The 20,317-nt window shown below is 46.2% G+C and overlaps 1 protein-coding gene across 6 annotated transcripts in view; it reads left to right on the forward strand.

Moving 5' to 3' along the window:
* The window catches only part of TSTD3 (thiosulfate sulfurtransferase like domain containing 3), a 50,245-nt gene extending 34,627 nt beyond the window's left edge, over positions 1–15,618 (forward strand). Inside the window, exons 4-8 of one of the 6 annotated variants that reach the window (XR_009463873.1) lie at positions 6,925–7,031; positions 10,313–10,405; positions 11,497–12,049; positions 12,774–14,257; positions 15,376–15,618. The gene's annotated coding sequence lies outside the window, so the exon portion shown is untranslated. Of the gene's footprint in view, positions 1–6,924; positions 7,032–10,312; positions 10,406–11,496; positions 12,050–12,773 lie in introns of all 6 variants that reach the window. The other 5 variants (XR_009463872.1, XR_009463870.1, XR_002089937.2 and 2 more) reach the window with 5 other exon arrangements.
* The last annotated feature ends 4,699 nt before the right edge of the window (positions 15,619–20,317 follow it).

The raw sequence follows: 20,317 nt of genomic DNA on the forward strand, positions 1-20,317 counted from the left end.
GGAGTCAGGCTGGGATTGGAACTGGGAGACTGGGTTTGGGTCTGGGGGTCTAGAAATGGGAGCCTGGGACTGGGGGACTGGGATTCGTGCCAGCTCTGAGTTGGAGTGGGCTGTTGACCCATCCCAGGGGATCTGGGCAGTGATGCCCCAGGGAGTTTTCTCCGTGTACATCTGACCATCATCACATCTACCCATCAGCACTGCTGCCAGGCCAGGCAGGGCCCCTGTAGCCCTGATGTAAAGTTGCTTGTTGCTGGCCCTTCTGCTGGGCTGAAGCCCAAGTAACAATCTGTGCCGGTGTGGGGGGTGAAAGTGATGTAAGTGTGTAAGAGCTAATACAAGACTCACCTGTTGGAAACCTGTGCTGCGTGTGCTGCTATGAATGTTCAGTGTGTTGTAGCAGTGTAAATCAGGGGTGTTGGACCCACAGAGCTAGATCTGGTGCTGTTTGGGCTCTAGTGCTGCAGCTCTCACTGGTTTAACCAGTTGCCTGGGTGAGAGCAGCAAAACGAGCCCCAGCAGCACAGTGAGAAGTCCAGCAATGTAGTTTGTTCCTGTGGTGGCAGCTAAGCTTTCACGATGCCAGGCCACTTCGCCGCAGATCCCAAATGAGCTGGAGCAGGCACCAAGCGTGCTGGATCTGGCATGGGGATGGATGGGCATGATTCAGTCTGTAGGGTGAGCCCTGTACCATTCATCCAGCTCATGAAGCCAGGTGAGTTTGACACTCCCTGGAATAAGCAGTTAAATTTTGGGCAGGAAGCAGCTGGCACTCTTGCTTTCTCACTCCAGCCTTTCCTGCCAACTAGTTATACTGACAGCCTCTCAGTGCCTGATCAACCTTCAGAGGGGTTGAACTCTACCATAAAGGTAACAGGTACTCTAATAGGACGGAATTCCTTGTTTCTCTGCTGTTGTCTTTTACGGAACCAGCCACCGGGCTGGACTCCATTAAATTCCAGATACTGGACAATTTAATGACAACTGTGAGTGAAGGAGGACACCTTCTCCCTCTGCATGGGAAGGGATAAAGATGCAACAGGAAAAATGGGAGAGGGGTTTGTACCAGTTGAACAGTAGCCTACAGCTGTGGTTCTTAACCCTTTGAGACTTGAAGGATCCCTCCATAACTTCTGTGAATTGAGTGGCACCCATTTCAAAAACTAATTTACTTCATTTATAGCTCTTACCTGCTTGAAGAGGGGCTGTGAAGAAAGAGGAGTAGCCAGCAGGGAAGAACCTGTGTTGCAGTGAGTGGGTGGAGGAGTCACTGCTGATGAGCCTGCACTCATCTCTCTGGAGCCTGTGTTTATCCCCCGTTCTGCGTCACCCTTCAAAGGCTACTGTGGCACTCTGATTGAGAATCACTGCCCTAGAAAAATAGAGCAGCCTGAAATATGTGCAATGTGTGTGTGTCCAGGGCATACTTAGCTATCTACAGGCAGACAATAGGAAATTCTAGGGAAATCCCTGTGCTCTGGCCCCCAACTCAGGGTACACTGTCTGTGCCTTCATCAGCTGGCAGTCTTAACCCTGTGGAGATGTTTACCTGGGCAATGGAAGAGGAGGGAAAGGAGCCACTTCCCTTTTGCCAAAAGCCAAGTGGCATGGGCATTTGCCCACAAAATGGGATACTTGCATGCCAGGTTTCACTGAACCTGAGCGGAGGTTAAAGCCATTTCTTCCACTTCCCAGAAAAATGCTCTTGCCACTAGGCCGGATTGAGGGTATCCTGCATTCATCCTGTTGAGACTGAGAGACAGGAAGGGAAGGAATTAAAAAGTCCTGGGGCTAGAACAGTAAATGGGAGGGAGCAAAACTTTGTATCTTGTGAGGCAGCCACTACAATAATTGTGAAGCCGTGGTGGTGCTCCCAATGGTGTTTATACATTTTATCCCAGGACTACTGGATGCATGAACAGCATTGGGAATAAGGAACAGAACCAAGGGCACCTTCCTTCCCCATATCATACTTCTCCCTTGCTCTCCTTGCTGAAGGCTGAGTGGTTTGGTTTGGTTTGATTTGGTTTGGTTTGGTTTGGTTTGGAGATTTTTATGACAGTTTGACCAGCCTAACTGATGACAAATTCTTGGGACACATTATTTGAGATGTCCTGTGCAACTACTTTGAGGAAAGGGCATAATGGTTTAGATAGGCTTTTGGGGATGTTCTAGCTATGAAGTGTTGGTTTTATGGATTTTAAATACAGTGGTGCATGTCAGTTTACTGACAGGATCTTGTGCAGTTGATCAGCAGGATTTATTGTGCATGCTGTGTGCACTTTCATTCATTTTAAATATCAGGTATCTTTTAGTATATGTCCAGTATGCATGTCTGGGCCTCCAGGTAAAGTGGGCTTATTGTTGACATGCTATGTAGAACCTCTTCAGATTCCCATGCATTCTGCAAACAAAGATGCACAGATGGATGTGTGGAAATAAATTTATTTTATAATTAAACAATATCTGACTTGGAGTGGTACCAGAACAAACAGTGCCAGGAGTAGAAAACCTGGAACATTTAAAATATATTGTGAACAAGCAGTGTGGATTAAATTAAAGGGTAAGGGAGATTTTACATAAGAACTTGGAGGACAGGTACACAAAGGTGAACAGCATCTGTGGGGCTATGTGGGAACATTGGGCCTTGGTGGTGGGGCCTTGGTTTGAGAGGGTGCTGAAGGTCATTTCCCTGCCAGACTGGAATGAGCTGTGACACAGGGTCCAACTAGTGAATGTTTGCTCCCAGTCAGGTGAGTTTTCAAAAGTCTGGAAAAGCTTCTGGCTACCATGGTGCTGGGTGGGAAAAAGTAGAAGGTGAGTGGCAGCTTTGGAACATGTTCATCAACAACCTTGCCTCTTCATAATGGCCACGAACTATGGCTGAATCTTCATGTTTATTGCATTGTGCTCTCTGTCACAGAAGGGTTTTGCTCAGTCACTTATAATAAAAAAGCAAACAGTGATGTCTGCCATTTCCTTTGCAGCTTTGTTGGTAGCCTGAGTGTTCTCAGCAATAGAGCTGGGCAGGCTCAGGGAGTTCAGCTCAGTCTTTGTGTAGGATCTTACTCCAGCTCCTTTGAAATGAAAAACTCCTGGCTGTCAGGCACAACCTCTTGATAGGAATCATCAGTCCTGCTTTCATCAGTGTCCCCTTCTGTGAGGATGTCTGTGCTTGAGATAAAATGTGTGTCTGTGCTGACTTCCTGTAAAAAATCTTGTTCAACTAGCTTTATACTATGGACTGATCTCTGGACCACAGACAGAGGCACACAACATCACTCCAGCGTAAAGTTACTATTGGTTCCAAAGAGAATAACATCTCTGAAGCAACTCATTGGTTACACCTGTGCAAGTTAAGTCATGTGCACACCCTTCTTTTTATATTAATGCAACCTTGTTTACACCAGTGTAAACTGCCTATGTAGGTAAACTCTTGAGTTTCTTAACAATAATGGACCTGATTCTCTTCTTTCTTAGTTTTGTACAGATGTAACTTCATTAATATCAGTAGAATAATTCCTGATTTATATTTCTGTAAATGAGAGAAGAATCAAGCGCCAATGAAAACTAAAGACCAGTGAAGAAGGCCATATATAATGCTTCTCTAAAAGTGGCTAGCCTGAAAAAATAATGATATGCTCTAGTGTCTGATGACCATTTGCATGTTCAATGAGAATAGAAAAGAAGATCTAAACAGACTGGTTGAAAACAATTGATCATTTTACAAGACAACCAGGATCTTGAAGATATTTTCTTTTTTTTTTCTTTTTTTTTAAGAAATCAGGCATTTTATTGTTTTTCATTATATAGGAATACTTTGCCTGGATTTCATGCATTTTCATGCATTTCCTCTTATCCATGCACTGTGATGAAATTTTGCATTCACCGTGGTTAGGGTCTAAGGCAGTGATTGCTTAGAACAACACTGTTAGGATATAGCAGTTATGTTGCCATATTTACAATTATTTCGTGTACTTCCATATAACTTTAATATTTTTGGAATATTGACATCAGTGAGATTGGGTCAGTCTCTCAGAAGTAATATTTCCTATTAGGTTCAAGCACAGTTTTGGACTGAGACCACTATGGAATTTCTTGTGATTGGTATATACTAAGTTTTCTTCTCTGCCTTTTTTTTAAATATAGATAGGTCTTGATTCTTTACACCAGTGGTTCTCAACCTTTTTAAACTAAGGCACACCTTGTTAGACTCAAAGCACCCCTTGGAAAATTCAGGCTCCTAGCTTTCACTTATTTCTTGATTAAAGAGTAATGTTTCTGTTACAAAGAACTCATTCTGAGCTGTTGTGATCTTCCTATTTTTGACACTATGGATTTCTGTTTGGTGTCTCTGGTTTTATCTTGTGAATAATGTGTAGATGTTTATATACCCAACAGTGCTAATGTACAGCAGCACCTCACGGCACCCTTAAAAGGATCTCATGACAGCCCAGTGCACCACGGCATCCTGGGTAAAAATCACTGCTCTGCACACATTCATATCAATGTAAATTGGGAACAACAATCTTGTTGGTACTCAACTTTTATACAAATGACATCAGAGTGAAATTAGACCATATATGTTGTTGTCCCTGAGTGCACTTTGTATAGGTTTTCCTTATGGCAGTAGGCCCTGATTCAAAGGTCTGTCCAAGCTGGGCCCCTGAGCTCCTTATAACTCCTTTTCTGGAGTTACAACTTATGGAATTATACCTGCCTATATTCCCACTAATTCAAACAGATCTTTTGCAAAATTTACTGGGCCAAAATGAAAAATGATTATTTATAGGTGGAAACGGAGTAATGTTAATGTATGAATAGGTTGGTGAAGACAAATGGTTAAACTCTCTCTTTCCCCTGAACTCTAGAATGTCACTTTCACAAGCATATACCTCCAGTGGATATTAAGAATACTTAAGCCATTCTTGCTCCAATCTGCCTTTGTAATAGTTCTTTCAATCTGCAATCAGGGTAATTACATTGTGACGTTTTTATGAGGGCCTATATTGTGGTCCTATACTGTAGAAGGCATAGGTAGTATTTTCTATGAGACCAGATACTATGATAGTACAGGGCACCTTAAGAATTGTATAATCATAGGTAACAAACAGACAATCAACATGAGAAACCTTTAATCGTCCCTCTCTACTTAAGAAAAACTCCTTTTGACTTGGAACTACAAGTGTTGCTTGATAAGGACTGAACAAAAGACCCATAAATCCTTTATACTGTACAGTACTCATGCTTTCCTAACATTAAATTTCATGTGGCAGGCATTTATGTTTTCCAGAGTTAAAGCCCCACTTTTCGTGTCTAAGGTAAAACACCCTTATTCAAGAAACCTCCTTAAGTGCCTTCTTAAATCAGGGCCATTGCAATTTTGCGAGGTCTCACAATTCTATTGAAGGTTTGTGGGAGTAGAGAAAGAAAATGAATAGTATAGTTGTGTCTAGAGGCATTAGCAAGTCTAGTGGGTGAGCCAGACACAGAGGAGTACATAAACCATACTGACACATGGCAAGTATGCATTAAGCATGCTTAATGAAGCTGGGGGAAAGTTCCAAACATGAGTAGTGGGTAAAAGTCACTTTGGACTATGGAGACTCAAGTATAATCTAAACTGGTATCTAACCAACATGTATCTAACCATAATAGATTTCTTCTTTCCCTTTCTGTCGATTCTCTTTTATATTTAATTATGTAATAAGCAAGGTATAGATTTTTTTCTGTTGATTGTTGAGACGTCTTACCAGTCACTCTTCATATTTTGTTTTAATAAGATGAGACTCAGGAAACAAACTCTCTGCCCCACTTGTGGCACCTTTTATTTCTCCTGTTTTCTCCCTGTGGCACATTGTAGTTTTTGAGGCTTTTGGTCTTTTGTGAAAAAGGACATAAGACTTATAGGGCTGACAGGTAGGTAGGGGGTGTGTGTGTATGTGTGTGTGTGTGTGTGTGTGTGTGTGTTGCGGGGGGTGGTGAAGGATTGTTCTTGTGGACATCTGCAGACCTTTAGGATTTCATGGCTCCCTGTGATTGCAGGGGACTACTGTAAGCTGTTGTTTATTTGGGAGCTGCTGAATGCCCCCTCCTACAGGATGTGACCCTCACATCTGGGGGCAGTTCCCCATAAAGCATACCTTTCTTTGGCAGAGAACACTCTCTGAAAGAGAGAGCACATGGGGCCACCTTTTGCCCCATCTATCTGAACATTTCTCTATAACTTGGTAGAACACCCAGTGGTTGCTGACTGAGAGCTTGCTTGGTCTGCACTAGATAAAACTTGATATTTAGTTAATTACAGTTGATTGAGAAGCCTTCATAATGGAGGACTGTACAGGAATGTATTGTTTTGACAGATCTTATGTTCTTCTAGATACATAAATTAAGGATGATGTTACACATTACACTTAGACCATATTAAATCAGTGAAATATTAATCAGTGATAAAGTTAAAACATGCTGAGTTGCATGTTAAGAGTTAATACTGTTTTTTGCTGGAACACTTCTGATTTACCACTAGAGGGCTGGGGAGCAGAAAAGTGGCTAGAAGCCAGGACACCTGGCTTGGATCCCTAATGGGCCTGGGGGGAGCTGGAAGAGGTGCATTCTGGGATGCTGGAGGCCTGCAAATTACTTTTATTTCCATAGAGCAGACTGAAGTTACCTTCACATGAGTTAAGGTAGACTGAGTACCTTAACATGAGTTAAGGTAGACTGAGTACCTTAACATGAGTAGGTAGCTTGAGTTAACCTTCCCCTGAAGTGGCATAACTTTGAGACACTCAGAGAACATTTAGCTTGAGTTAAGGAGCTTTTATGCACAGACACTTGTGTTTTAAGTGCCCTTAGTATAGTCTAAGTGTAAGGTGTAACTTAACCCTAATTAACATTTTTTTTACCTTCTCCCTTCTCCTACAGGGGGAACCATGTCTTCTTTGGATTCTCTTCCATTTATGTGCACTGAGAGGGATTATGGATTTTATACCTGTGTCCTCAACCATTGTTGAGTGATGAGAGTACATGAAGTGGGTGGCTGATTCTAATATTGCATGCTTGTGAAATAACAGTGGTACATCCAAAAAGTTCTGTTTTATTTTTCTGAGCTTTTGTGTGCATTCTGTTTAGCGCAGAGGTGGGTCAAAATGGCAGACTCCATTTCCCAATAATCTGTGCCTGTGTGGCTCAGGGCCTGCAGAACCAGCGCTTTACGTTGGCCCTGGCCCCATGCTGTCATGCCCCCATGCTTCCGGGGTCTCCATAGGGACTGGCCAGGAGCTGCGCGAGCAGAGTGCACAGCTGGGTGGAGAGCTGCTCCGGGGCCAGGATCTTGTGGTGTTGACAGCATGGGGCTGTGGCCAGGACAGAGCCATGATCTTCTGCCTGCATGCCCTTGCCCATGGAACCCTTGCCCATCACAGGGGCATTCAGGTAGTAGATTGTGGCTCTAATCTGGCCCTGCCCCGTGCTGTCACTGCCACAAGATCCTGGAGTCTCCATGGCCCCATACACCTGTCTTGCTGTGTCTCATCCCAGCTGCCTGGCTATGACCTCTGCCTGCGCAACTCCCTCCTCTGGCAGTGGGTGTAGAACAGTTGGGCCAGGGTTCCCTTGCAGCAGGGCTGGATCCCAAGGCAGCAGAAAGGAGCTGCCATTGCAGGTATTGCTGGGAAATGTAGTCCACCACAAGCCCAATCCAGTCTACGGGCTGGACTTTGCCCACCTCTGGTTTAGCAAGTTTAGGGTGATATGTATAATTGATATAATATATTAAAAGCTATTTTAATTCATAAAAAGTGAGAGCCCCTGTAGCTGAGTCTGGGAGCACCTGTGTGGATTCTTGGGACTTTCATTTTGTTTGCCCTTGTTTCATGTTCTCAGGAAGCAGCCTGGTAATAGGGCTGCAAGAAAACAGCGCATGTGCCCACAGGGCTGACCTCATCCCACTGCTTGTGGTTAGCTCAGTGGTTCTCAATAAGAGAACCAAGAGATCTTTTCAAGGGTTATGCGGGGTGCTGTTAGGTGTGCAAATATGATGCACAGGAGAAACTCAGTGATTTCAAATAAGAATCCATGGTATTAAACACATTTCCGCCCTGCCACAGTCTTTCTGAGTTATCTGCAACAGAAGAATGGCTTTTTTAGTCTTTGACTATGGAAAAATAAGTGAAAACTAAGTGCTGGCATTTTTTGGAGGGAGGCCTTGGGTCTAAAATGATTGAGAACCACTAGGTCTGCTACTAGGCACTGTCTCTTTCCAGGGTGAATGTAGAATTTTGAAAAGGGGAGTGAAAATGGTGAGGTGCATCATCAGGTAGAAAACAACACTATTTTTTCCAGTTAAAATATACTAGAATTTTTACTAATAGGCTGGGGGCCTAGGGCTGGATTACTCAGTTAAGACTGAAGCAAAAATAAATATACCTTGGGAATGAGTTTAAAACATATGCAGAGTTGTGAAATATGTGTCATTTACCAGGAACAGCAAACAGCCAGCAGCATTGCAGAACAGAGAAGAGAGGGTCCTTAACTGTGGAATGAAGAGTTTAGAATGAATCAGAATCATAGAAAATTAGGGTTGGAAGGGACCTCAGGAGGTCATCTAGTCCAAACCCAGGCTCAAAGCAGGACCAACCCCAACTAGACCATCCCAGCCAAGGCCTTGTCTAGTCTCTAGGGGTGGAGAGTCCACAACCTCTCTGGGTAAAAGGTTCCAGTGTTTTACTACCCTCCTAGTGAGAAAGTTCTTCCTAATATCTAACCTAAACTCTCCTTGCTGCAAGTTAAGACTGTTGCTTTTTGTTCTGTCATCTGCCACCACTGAGAACAGTCTAGCTCTATCCTTTTTGAAACCACCCTTCAGGTAGTTAAAGGCTGCTATTAAATCCCACCTCAGTCTTCTCTTCTCCAGACTAAATAAGCCCAGTTCCCTTAGCCTCTCCTCATAAATCATGTACCCCAGCCCCTTAACCATTTTTTTTGCCCTCCATTGGACTATCTCCAATTTGTCCACATCCTTTCTTTAGTGGGGGACCCAAAACTGGACACTGTACTCCAGATGTGGCCCCACTAGTGCTGAATAGAGGGGAATAATTGCATCCCTAGATTTGCTGACAATGTTCGTATGCAGCACAGGATGCTGTTAGTCTTCACAGCATGGGCTCACTGTTGACTCATATTCAGCTTATTGTTCACTGTAACCCCCAGGTCCTTTTCTGTACAGCTGCTACTTAGTCAGTTGGTCCCCAGCCTGTACTGGTGCATGGGATTGTTGCATCCTAAATGCCAGATTTTGCACTTTTTATTGCTGAACCTGCTGAGAAGTCTTTTCAAGTAGATTATAATGAGTCATGAAGTCAAGTGAGTCCTTGGGTGCTGCTGGACTAGAAATGCAGCTGCCATTGCCTGACAGTTGATGCAGCAGGAATAAAAGTCAGAGGGAGGCAAGTGCAGTGCACCCTACTGCCTTTCTCTCACCTGGGGCATGAGTTCAGGCCTTGCCTGCATCCCTCCTCCTGAGCTACTGGCACTATAGCAGGGGGCAGCAGCTCCCTACTTGCCAGTGCCATCCTACTCAATTCACCCTGCAGCTCCCTCCTCTCCTGGGCCACAGCCACCTGGTCCCTCTCGAGCTGCCAAAGCTTCCCTGTAGCTATGACCCCTCTGGTGTGTGCTGCATGGGGGATGGCAGAAGGAGGGGGCTTCTGATGGCCGGGGCCCAGTAGCTCTTGCAGCCCTCACCCTTCTCCTGAGCCCCAGCAGGTGGTGAAGGTGGTGCCTTGGTGTAATGATCTGTGAGATCATACAACATATTTCTGCTTCCTAGAGAAGCAGAGCCAAGTAGTCTGTTCTGCACTCCATACAGCTGTTGCTAGACTGTGCGCCTTTTATGTTAATGCAAGTATTTCTGCTCTACACTGTAGATTGCTGTAAAGACCTATCCATGGAGTGTGTCTTTCCCTAAGAGGCCCAATTTCCTGCTCAAGGGAGTAGGGTCTGAGGATACCTCACCATACAGGATGTGAAGCAATCATTTGCTCACCAGTAGCACTGTGCATAAGGGAGCCAGTCATGTCAGGCTAGAACTGCTGCTTTAAAAAAGCTCCTCTTGCTTCATTTTGCTGAAATAAGAGACTATTTACAGAGCCAAATGGAAAGATCCCTGGAAGGCAACTGATGATGCAGTCGTCAGTAACTAAAGAAAGGGCTTGGTGCAGCAGGACTAATGTAACTGGGAGCATGTTGAATGAGCAAATCATTGAGAATACAGACTGATGACAAATGCCACCCTTTTCTCAATGTCTCTTAGAATGCATACCTGAGGACCTCTGTCCTGAGAGACCTGAACCAGGAGCCACTGCTGAAGCTGCACAGAGCTGCTGAGCATATGCAGATACAAAGGGTAATGTCCCTATGCCACAGGCTAGCTCTCAGATAGAACTCTCCTCTTGCCACGGCCACACAGGTGCTACCACACAACACCACAGCCACCCACAGCTGTATAGGCACTCATGTTCACATGTACAACAGAGTGGATCAAAAGGCCACAATTCTTCCTGCTGCCTGTCATGCTGACCTGGATTCTGTCCTTGTCTCCTTTTACTTCCCCAGCTGTATTGGTTCACCAGTTTTCTCTAGTCCAGTGCTTTCATTATAAACTTGTTGGACTAAGGATTAAACCACATCCAGCAGAAGGGCCCTGGTTTGCAGCAGGGGCTCTTACAAACTATGGTAATATAATAATAGTAAAAAACCCCCCACACTGTGAGGAAGCATCAAACCCAGTTTGCCATACCCTCACAGAAGAGCACCATCAAGCTTCTTATGAAGGATCCTGCCATTATATATCATGTGTGTCAGCCCAACCCAAAAAAGTGTGTCTCATTGTTCTCTGACATAGGGGCGCAGCACAGAATACCAGTGAACAACATTTGGCTGGGATGGTTGAGACAGGGATGGGCCTGCCTTGAGCAGGGAGTTTGACTCACTAGATGACCTTCTGAGGTCCCTCCCAGCCCTGTTTTTCTATGATACCCTGAGAACAGGAAAATCCATCCTAGCGCAGCACTGCAAGTTATCACACAGTAGGATGGAGTGTAATACTGCATCAGATCATACAGCATGACATCTAACCCAATGCCACCCCTGAAGCATCGGTCCTGGGGACAGGCCAGACAGCCCTCACACACCCAAGGGTCCTGAACTGCGGCACCATGGAGCACACAGCATGTCACACGCACCGCACCATGACTATCAGAGGACTCATTTTAGTCACTGAAAAGGGAAATTCCCCAGGGGCCCTGCCACATTGCAGTGAGTGCCCTGCTTAGGATGAGGCGGTGCGCCTCATGCCATGGCTATCTCAGGGGCATCCCTCCACCAGCCATTCTGGTGCCCTATGAATGGGCAATCCTCTGGTTACTGAGCTGTGGCCATAGTAGGAGCGTGCCCTCCTTGCTTTTGGGCACAGCTCTGGGGATCTCTTTCCTGCAGGACAGCCATGGCGGCCAAGGCAGCCCAGCAGCTGCAGTCCGTGAAGAAGCTCGGTGAGGAAGCCCATGGAGGGAGGGAAGAAGGGAGGGTCGCGCCGCAACCCAGCCCTGTGAAAGCAGATGGCAGCGTCTGCCCGGGGCAGGGACGGGGAGCGAGCGGCCAGGGCTTGTCGCCGGGGTGGGCGCGGGGCTGCGGCCCGGAGCAGCGGCTGGAGGCCGAGATGCCCCTTCCCTCGGAGGGCGGCCGCACAGGGTGAGTCGTCCCAGCGGGTCTGCCTCTTAACCTCACTTTGCAGGCGCGGCAGGAGCCCCGGCTTGCTTCACATGGCCACGTGTGTGTGGGTGTGTGAGAGTGGGTGGGTGTGAGTGTGTGTGTGCGGGGGGGGGGGGTGCGGGCGCGCAGGCTTCTGTCAAAACAAGGCACTGAACATGTGATGGACCAGATCTACAGTGCTGCTGCGTGTGTCCATGTCTCCTGCTCAGTCCCAGACCTGGCTGCTGCTCTGAGGGACATGCAGATAGAGGATGAAGGAATTGCAGCCAAGAACCTGCAGGTAAAATTATACTTCGTCGGATTTGGAGGATGACATTATCTGTCAGGCCTTCCTGAGCCAAAAAAAATCCTTCGTGATCAACATACTTAATACATTTACTATTCCATCTCTAGAAATAAACACCTCCAGGATAGATAGATAGATAGATAGATAGATAGATAGATAGATAGATAGATAGATACTAGTATCTATATTAGTATCTATCCATTTATGTACGTATTCCTCTATCCGTCTATTTATGTATGCATGTATGAGATACATACATACATACATACATAAATGGATAGATAAATACAATCGAGATGGTATCTATCTATCCATTTATGTACGTATTCATCTATCTGTCTGTCTATGCATGCATGTATGAGATAGATAGATAGATAGATAGATAGATAGATAGATAGATAGATAGATAGATACTTTCTTCATAAGACAAGTATTTCTTTCAGTACACCTGCCACAAATTGTATAGAAAATCGTTTAGATACGGACATCTTCAGGAGGTTTCTCCGCATATTGGTTCCCCTCTTTCAAAGCTGTTCATTTCCCCCTTATTGTTCACACGGAGCGGTGCCCTTTCATATCCTGGCTGACGATAGTCTCATTGCCTTAAACATGTTTATGAAATTTCTTTATACATCAAACGGCTGAAACATAGGTATTTCCTCACATTTCTGACAATCAACATGAGCGTTTGCCCTCTTCTGTTTAATTTCCCCCCAAGGCACGGAGGAGTGGTACAAAACCAGATTTCTTGAGCTTAGTCAAGCTTCCGCAGAACATGCCGAGAATGTGAGACATTTCAGGGAAGAAATAGGCAACTGCAAAAGAAGTGTAAGTGGATTTGAAAACCCCTTCCAGCTCATGTGATGTCACTTCTAATGGAGCCCTTTGTTATGATTTCACTAAATTAGGTAATGTGACAGTCGTCTGAGTTTTTTCCCCTAGTAATGGTGGTCTTTTAGGCTATATTTTGCAGGGAGGGAGGTGGATTGGAGGAATGGTGACTCCATATATGACCCCCTGTCAAAGTGCTAGTGAGCGCTCATGAATAATACTTTTATATACGAAATAAAACTTCGGCAGCTGATTAAGTCCCAGGTCCGGATATACTGGTTAGATCGATGCAGATCTTTCGGAGGGAGGGAGGGGGAAGAAGAACCATGGCTTTAGGGAGAAATTAGTTTGCAATAGAACAGTCCTTCCTTCCTTTGCCTTAATCTGGACGTAGTGTGGAATGTAATACAGAGTTTGGGGTCCTATCGTTGGGCTATAAAAGAACACTGTGAAGTAGTGACCACTATTGATCACTTACACTTCAGTTTACAATATACGGATAGATACTATAAGGTAAATGCGGGAGACTGAGGTGTTACTGCAAGTCGTAATCTTACTCATTGCTCCTCTTCTCTGAGGATCCAGATGAGATATTTTTAGACCGAAAAGTCCCCTCCCCAACCCGCACTTAGAAATCAATTAAAAAAAAAAAGGAAAGATGGGCAAAATTCCACCACAGTAGCTTCTCAGGATTGTCGTTTCTGGGTCAGAGATGCTCTTGCAATTAACCCCACCTTCTCTCATTAAGGCGTCTGCGGCTGAAACGTGTATGCAGCACCTAGTTTCACATCAATTTAGGCTGTCTCAGGCTGTACGTGCGCCGGCCGGAGAGGAGCATACTGCCTTTTTCCTGCGGCAGAGCTTGCACCTCGGGGAGCGGGGCCGGATCCGGTAGGGCGGACAGGCGGGAGTCAGTGCAACGCAGCGCCTTCATACTGAGCCTCAGCCTCTTATTAGATGCAACTTGTGTCCAAACACGGAGTAGGCCCTGGCTTGCCATGCGTTAGGATGTGTTGCACTGGGATGCAGCATCGTTACTCCTGACGCTGCGATGGAAACTTCTCTCGTGCATGCCTCAAACCATCTCGGCAAAAATAAAGACAGGATTCCCGGGCGGAGGGGCTGGTGGGGAAAGGGAGAGCTTGGCTCTGCTGAAGTCAAGGGGAGCTTGTCCATGACATTCAGGAGGGTGGGGTGGAGGGGGGCAGGCTTTGTCCCTTAGAGTAAGCAGATCGGTGATTTTCTTGTCCCTTCTGTTTTTCTGATACTGCAGAAACGGGGCCTGACGCCCTTCCAAACAGGCATGCAGCACGCGTGGCTCAGCTCGAGGAAACCCAAGAGGAATACAAGGGAGACACCGAAGGATCACAGGTCATCTTCATCTTGTGAGGTTTCCCCATCTCTTTGCGACTTCTGGACTAGACCAGTATTAAACTGTAGGGAAAGAGGTCCCTACTTTGGCAAAAACAGTCGCTAGACACAGCAGCGACCTCTAAGCTCCTCATTTAACTTGCGAGGGTGGACAATTTCTTTCCTTCCTGCTTCATCTTTTGCCAGGGTCTCCCCGTAGTTAGCAATGTGTGTCTGCAGCCTGGCACGGGGTGGGAGGGGGCTGCCCCGTGGGATCTGATCCAAGGTACTCACCTTTGCAACCGGTTGCGGATCTCTCCAAGTGAAAATCAATGCACTGCAAGAGAAAGTGCAAACAAGAGCACTGCCCTCCATCTGCGGGCATACCAACGAGGAGGTGGCTGTGGACACTAAGATGGCCACGAACAAGTGATGGGGCACAGAAAGAAGCGGTTTTATATAAGATCCATCCTCTTCCCCCACTCCCCACGTTGTGTTTCCGTTAGCTGTCGGTACTCTCTGGGCTGTAGGAAGCTGCTGTGAAAGGGGTGGGGGGGGGAGGTGGAGGGGGCTGTTCCATGCAGGCCCAAGCAGCTCAGCACCATTGAAAGCATTTCCCAAGAGCAGGCTGTGGACACCACCCAGAGCACAACTGTGCTTATCAGGTAAGGAGGCACTGCCATGGGGACAGGGAAACGACAACATCTCCTGACACTACCGGGGATTCACAGCCGAGAGCAATGTGGGGGGAGATAAGCATGTTGATGCCCATCTTGCTGGGGTCACCTGACCCCAGCGGTCTTTCCTGCCCAAGTGCAGGGGGGCTGGACCGGATGATCTGTAAGGTAGGTCCCTTCCTGCCCCTAAATCTATGAAACTATGAAATCAATCAATAGTCCACCGTGGGCCCGATGTTATAGAGTCCCCCGGAGGAATCCAGTAGATCCTGCACTGCATTGGCTTGGAAGGGCTCCTGGTCCTGCAGCCCCAGCTGAGTTTGCATCTCTGCTGCTGCCCGACCCAGACGAGACTGTGTCTGCACAGGACGGGCGGTAGCTGCACTTGGGTGTGTGTGTGTGTGTGTGTGTGTGTCCCAACGTTTGTCATTCAACACGAATAGTATTTTCTCCTTTGAATAGATAACGCCCAAGTCCAGGAAGGCCCCTGGGAGAAGATGCTGAGGCACATCGCGGCGGCTGCTACTGAGAGCCGGGGGAAGGCATCAAGACGGTCACTTGCTTGGCACGATCTCCCAGGTGCTGGCCACATGCTGCCATCCTCCCAACTTCTGCGCCTTCAGCCAAACCTCATTTCCCAGCCACGCCTGGTTTTCAGACCGGTTCTGTCGCTTTTGTTACATTAAATACAATTACGAGCACACATTTCTTGCCTGAGTTGGTCCCTTTTCTTCCGCTCTGTTTCGTGATTATCGAAAACCCGGCATGCGGCATTATTTCACTAAGGTATTTGTTAACCTTCAAATGACCTGACAGTTGTTTTTATAACACTATGTTTCTCTGCGACGCTTACTGGTAACGTTGATTCCCAGATGTGTCATTTCCAGATGTGTCATGCGGTCAAGTCTAAGGCTAGGAGAAGCTCCGTCCCGAAAAGTCGCTAGCATGACCGAGGACAAGTGACTAGGAAAGAGAGAAAGCAGTTAATGAATTTTCATTAATGAAATGGTCAATAGCTCATGCTTGAAGAAAAAAAGTTGCAAAAGAAGACCCGACCTTTGCCTGTCTCATTTTCATTCGCATCTTTTACAAACGATTCAGCTATAAACTAGAAACATGCAGTTTCAGAGCAGTGTCATACTGTTTTCTATAGTCCTGCACATTAACTCACGCTTGCATGTACATGTTCGTGCACGTATCCATGTACACATGCATGTACACGTTGGCATCCGCATACAAGCTGGAGGAGAGGAAGGCATGGTGCTCTGACTCAGGTCTTTGCGATGGCAAGGAAAGGATTGTTAAGAAACTCTCATCCTAACATCACTCGACACCTGAAATATGTGTCTCAAACACAGCACACTGCAGAAGTCAAAATCCTTTCTTCAGCTCCAGTTGTGAAAAAAACTACTTCGGAGGAACTTAAGTTTAGCCCACAGAAAATTAATTGATCTGATTAACTTGCTTCTGTCCCTGCAGAAAGCCGGGGACAAGGGGAAGGGCTCACCGTGGCGTCCCTGTAACACAGAATAACGGCATCACCCTGCTTACTAAACAGAATGATTGATTCGCATAAAATCCACATTACTCGAAGATGATTTCGAAGGTAAATAGGGTAAATCCAAATCCTGATACAGAGGTGGCAGTGCGTTATGGATTCGCATTTTCATAGACCTGCATTTTTTGCATAGCGGCTTCTATTCCATCCAGGAGAACACAAAACACCAGCAGATGCCTATGTGTTTGTGCCCAAAAGCTTGCAAAGAGCATTTTCCCCCCAACTATTTAGTTTGTCTAATAAAAGATACCGCATTTACCCAAAAAACCTTGTCTGCCTCTGGTCTGAGCAATGCACAAGTGACACTGCAGTAGAGCTCTGCCTCCCTCTTGGAGGGCTATTGGTTCAGGGTAAACAGGGGCAGCAATGAAGAGCTATCTTTATGTCTTCACTGATACATGCAAATGGTGGGAAGAAGTGCTGCTCCCCTTGGCTCCAGTCCTGGGGCACGGAACTTATGCCTGTTTATTTTTTCTTTCTTTCCCTCCCCTCTCCAGTATTCAACACCCACAATAATTAGCAGAAATCTTGTGTCTGATGCTGGATTCCTCGATCTCCCTCCCTCCCTGGCCTGCCACCTCTTAGACCTTGGAATAGGGAATTCTGAGATGTATCATTGTGCCTCCACTCCAAGGTCACGGTTAATGACATTCCCATGGGAAAACCAGCTCCGGGGGCTGGGCGCAGCGAGAGACCCCAAAAACAGGGGCCAGCAGTCAGTTCACTGCAGAACTGGACAGGCAAACGCCCCCGTGTGCAGCTGGAACTAGAGCGACCTGCCTAGTTTGCAGCAGCAGCAACGGGCCACAGTGGTTCGAGGTGGGGCCTCCTAGGTCCAAACTGGGCCAGACAACCGCACTGAGGGACAGATCCAAGTGCTATGTGACGAAAAGGCAAACCTGCTCTTTGAGGAGCGTCATCTTCTGTGACCGATTTCCTTTGATCTAGAACAGCGCTTCTCACCCAGGCATCCTGGGGTGCCTTGAGGTCCTTTCCAGGGTGCCCCAGAGCGCTACACAATGTCAGCACTGCTTGGTGTGCGAGCATGATTCACAAGATAAACCCAGAGATTTCACATGGGTAGCCATAGCCTGCTGACCTGTTTCTGAGTTCTTTGTAACAGAAAAACTGCTCTAGTATTTTTCCTATAGTCAAAAGATGGGTGAAAAATAAGATCTAGCCTTTTCCGAGGGGTGCCTAGATCCTAATGAGGGGTGCCTTCAATCTGAAACGGTTGAGAACCACTGGTCTAGAACATAATAGATATGTTGCCTTCTTCACCGGATGAAAACACCCACTTACTTGGGGTGGAAAGTCCTGATCCCCAGAGTACAGGATCCCCAGATCCTGATCTCCCTGCCTCCTCGGAAAAGAATCGCACGAACAAGAGCATCGGGGACTGGTGGCGTCCACTCGCTGCGGGGTAAGAAGATCCAGGACAGCAGCATTAGACATTAGCATTAGCCACTAGCATTAGTCTGCAAGCGAGGAGCACGACTTGGGGGAGCGGGGAAAGTTAGGAGTATAACTGGCAAGTGGCAACAGCTTGCTGAAGAGTGAGTAAGTGCTTGTGAAAAAAGTATGGTGAAAATGCCTCTGGAAAGCCGCCGAGAGTGGTTTAAGCAAGCAGATATGCTTCATGAGGGCCCTATTCTGAGTCAGTCGTCCCCCCCACCCCGCCCCACAACAGTGGTAAAACTGTTTTTAATGGACCCAATCCGGCATTCATGTGAATATTTGATAGAGATGCGAGTAGCCCCCCTGAAGTTATTGGGCCTGCTTTAGTGAGCAAGGGCCACTGATAACAGGTCATGAAGTGTCTCGAGCCAAGTGTTTTATGCTTTCGACTTTATTTCCCTTTCCTTCCTGCTGGCGGGATTTGCTGTCTTTAAACCAGAGAGAATCGCAGAGAAATTGGTAGGGCTGGAAGGGACCTCCAGAGTCATCCAGTCCAGCACACAACATGATGGTATTAAATATCTTATCCAAGAGAGAAAAAGCAACAATAGATAAGACAGGGCTTGACTCTCAAGCTGAAGATTACTCTAAAACAGGAGCTGACTGACATCCGATCGTTTTGAAGGCAGGTTTGACTGGCAAAAAAATATTCAAATAGGTTTGTGGTAGAAGCATCCATAAGAAAGAGGATCTTTCCTGTTAATTATACTAATTCCAGGGATGGTGATATCGCTACTGTGTGTGTGTGTGTGTGTGTGTGTGTGTGTGCGTCTGTGTGTGTGTGTGTGTGTGAGAGAGAGAGAGAGAGAGAGAGAGAGAGCGCGCAACTGCTAGATAAATGCCTCTTCTTTATTCTAAATACAAATGCTAATACCTCAATTCAGAAATGACATTTGACAGGATGGGGGCTGAGATCCATCAGCAGTTCAGGCGCAATTTTAAAATATCTTCGTATTTAGGCCTGGAAAAAAAAAGCGGCACAACAATGAACAGGAGGCAACGGCATTTCTATAAAACTATATAAATTACGAGAAAGATGATTCCTGACAGATGACACCTATGAGCTGCTCGAGCTCCGTAACTACAAAACCGTCCAAATCAATACAGCTTTCAGTTGGAAGAAATATGACAAGCAAGAAAGGGGCAGGCAGTCTACTTCCTCTTCGTGTACTTTAAAATAAGACCTAAAACCGGCTCATCCACACCGCCTGCACATTAGAGAGAACCCGGAGTTAGCCTGGGTTACTCTGTGCATCCATTTAGCTCCTTATTTCAAATATCTCTACTGTGTTAAAGAAGTCAAATCGCTTTAAACAGCAACCAGAGAAGAAACGTTCAGTTTGTCAAATTAATTAATTAGAGAGCCACATTTCCTAGCAAAGCAAGCGGCTTCCTCCCCCCTGCCCCAAGGATTTCTCCACGAGGGGATGTTTAGCAGAGTGTAATAAACAGCTTTTGATGGCTCGGTTTTTGCAAAACTTCTATTTGTTCTTGCTGATGATAGTCGTGTCTTAGAAAGCCGGAAATGATGACACCCCCCCCCTTTCAATAATATCTCCTCATTAAAAAGGCAGCTTTCTCCCAGCCCTTTCATCCTCTTACTGGCAAAGCCTATCTCTTTCTCCATTTAGATTATTACCAGCCAGCCAGCAAGCTTTGCCTTGCTCTCTGGTGCCACTGCGCAGAGATCTTCCTTCCAGCAGCTACCATTTCTGCATCGCTCCCTCTCTTCCATTCCGATGGGTTTCCTAGCTCTGCTCAAGTCAAGTGCTGAATTCAATGGGATCTTAAGAAGGGAAATCCTAATCAAGCTGACTGTCCTCTGAGTCCAGCATTTAAATACGCATTTATTTACAACGAGGGCGTTCAGGGGCTGGGATTCACGAGACTGGGGTTATATGTTCATGGCTCTGTCAGTGGCCTCTTGGGCAACTCATTTCCTTGCTGCGTGCCTCAGTTTCCCCGTTTGCAACATGGCAATTCCTTCTTTATGAGATGCTTATTTGTGTATCGATGATTAATGAAAGGAGGTCTATGTAGGAGCTAAGCTGCCCACCACGGCGACAACAAGGAGAATGATCTCCTTGCGCTAGCATGCTACCCAGGATGAACGTTTATCAGAAAATCAAATGGCTTTACACTGTAGCTATGATTATCTGAAAACACAACCTTGATTTTAAAAGATATGACAACCGCTCCTGAGCTTCTGCGGAAAATGGAACCAATTCACGCTGTGCATAGAGAATTACTTCGGGTTGAATCAAGCTGAACATAGCAGAGGGGTTTTCTGAGTGGGAAAGTTTGACAGGATATTTTGGTAGTGTAAGAGTGATGGTGCCCCCGTGATGGTCCAGAAATTATGTGAGAGGCAAGGATTTCTTAGGGTGA

This window comes from Alligator mississippiensis, chromosome 1, assembly GCF_030867095.1.
Source record: "Alligator mississippiensis isolate rAllMis1 chromosome 1, rAllMis1, whole genome shotgun sequence".
Taxonomy (NCBI): Eukaryota; Metazoa; Chordata; order Crocodylia; family Alligatoridae; genus Alligator; species Alligator mississippiensis.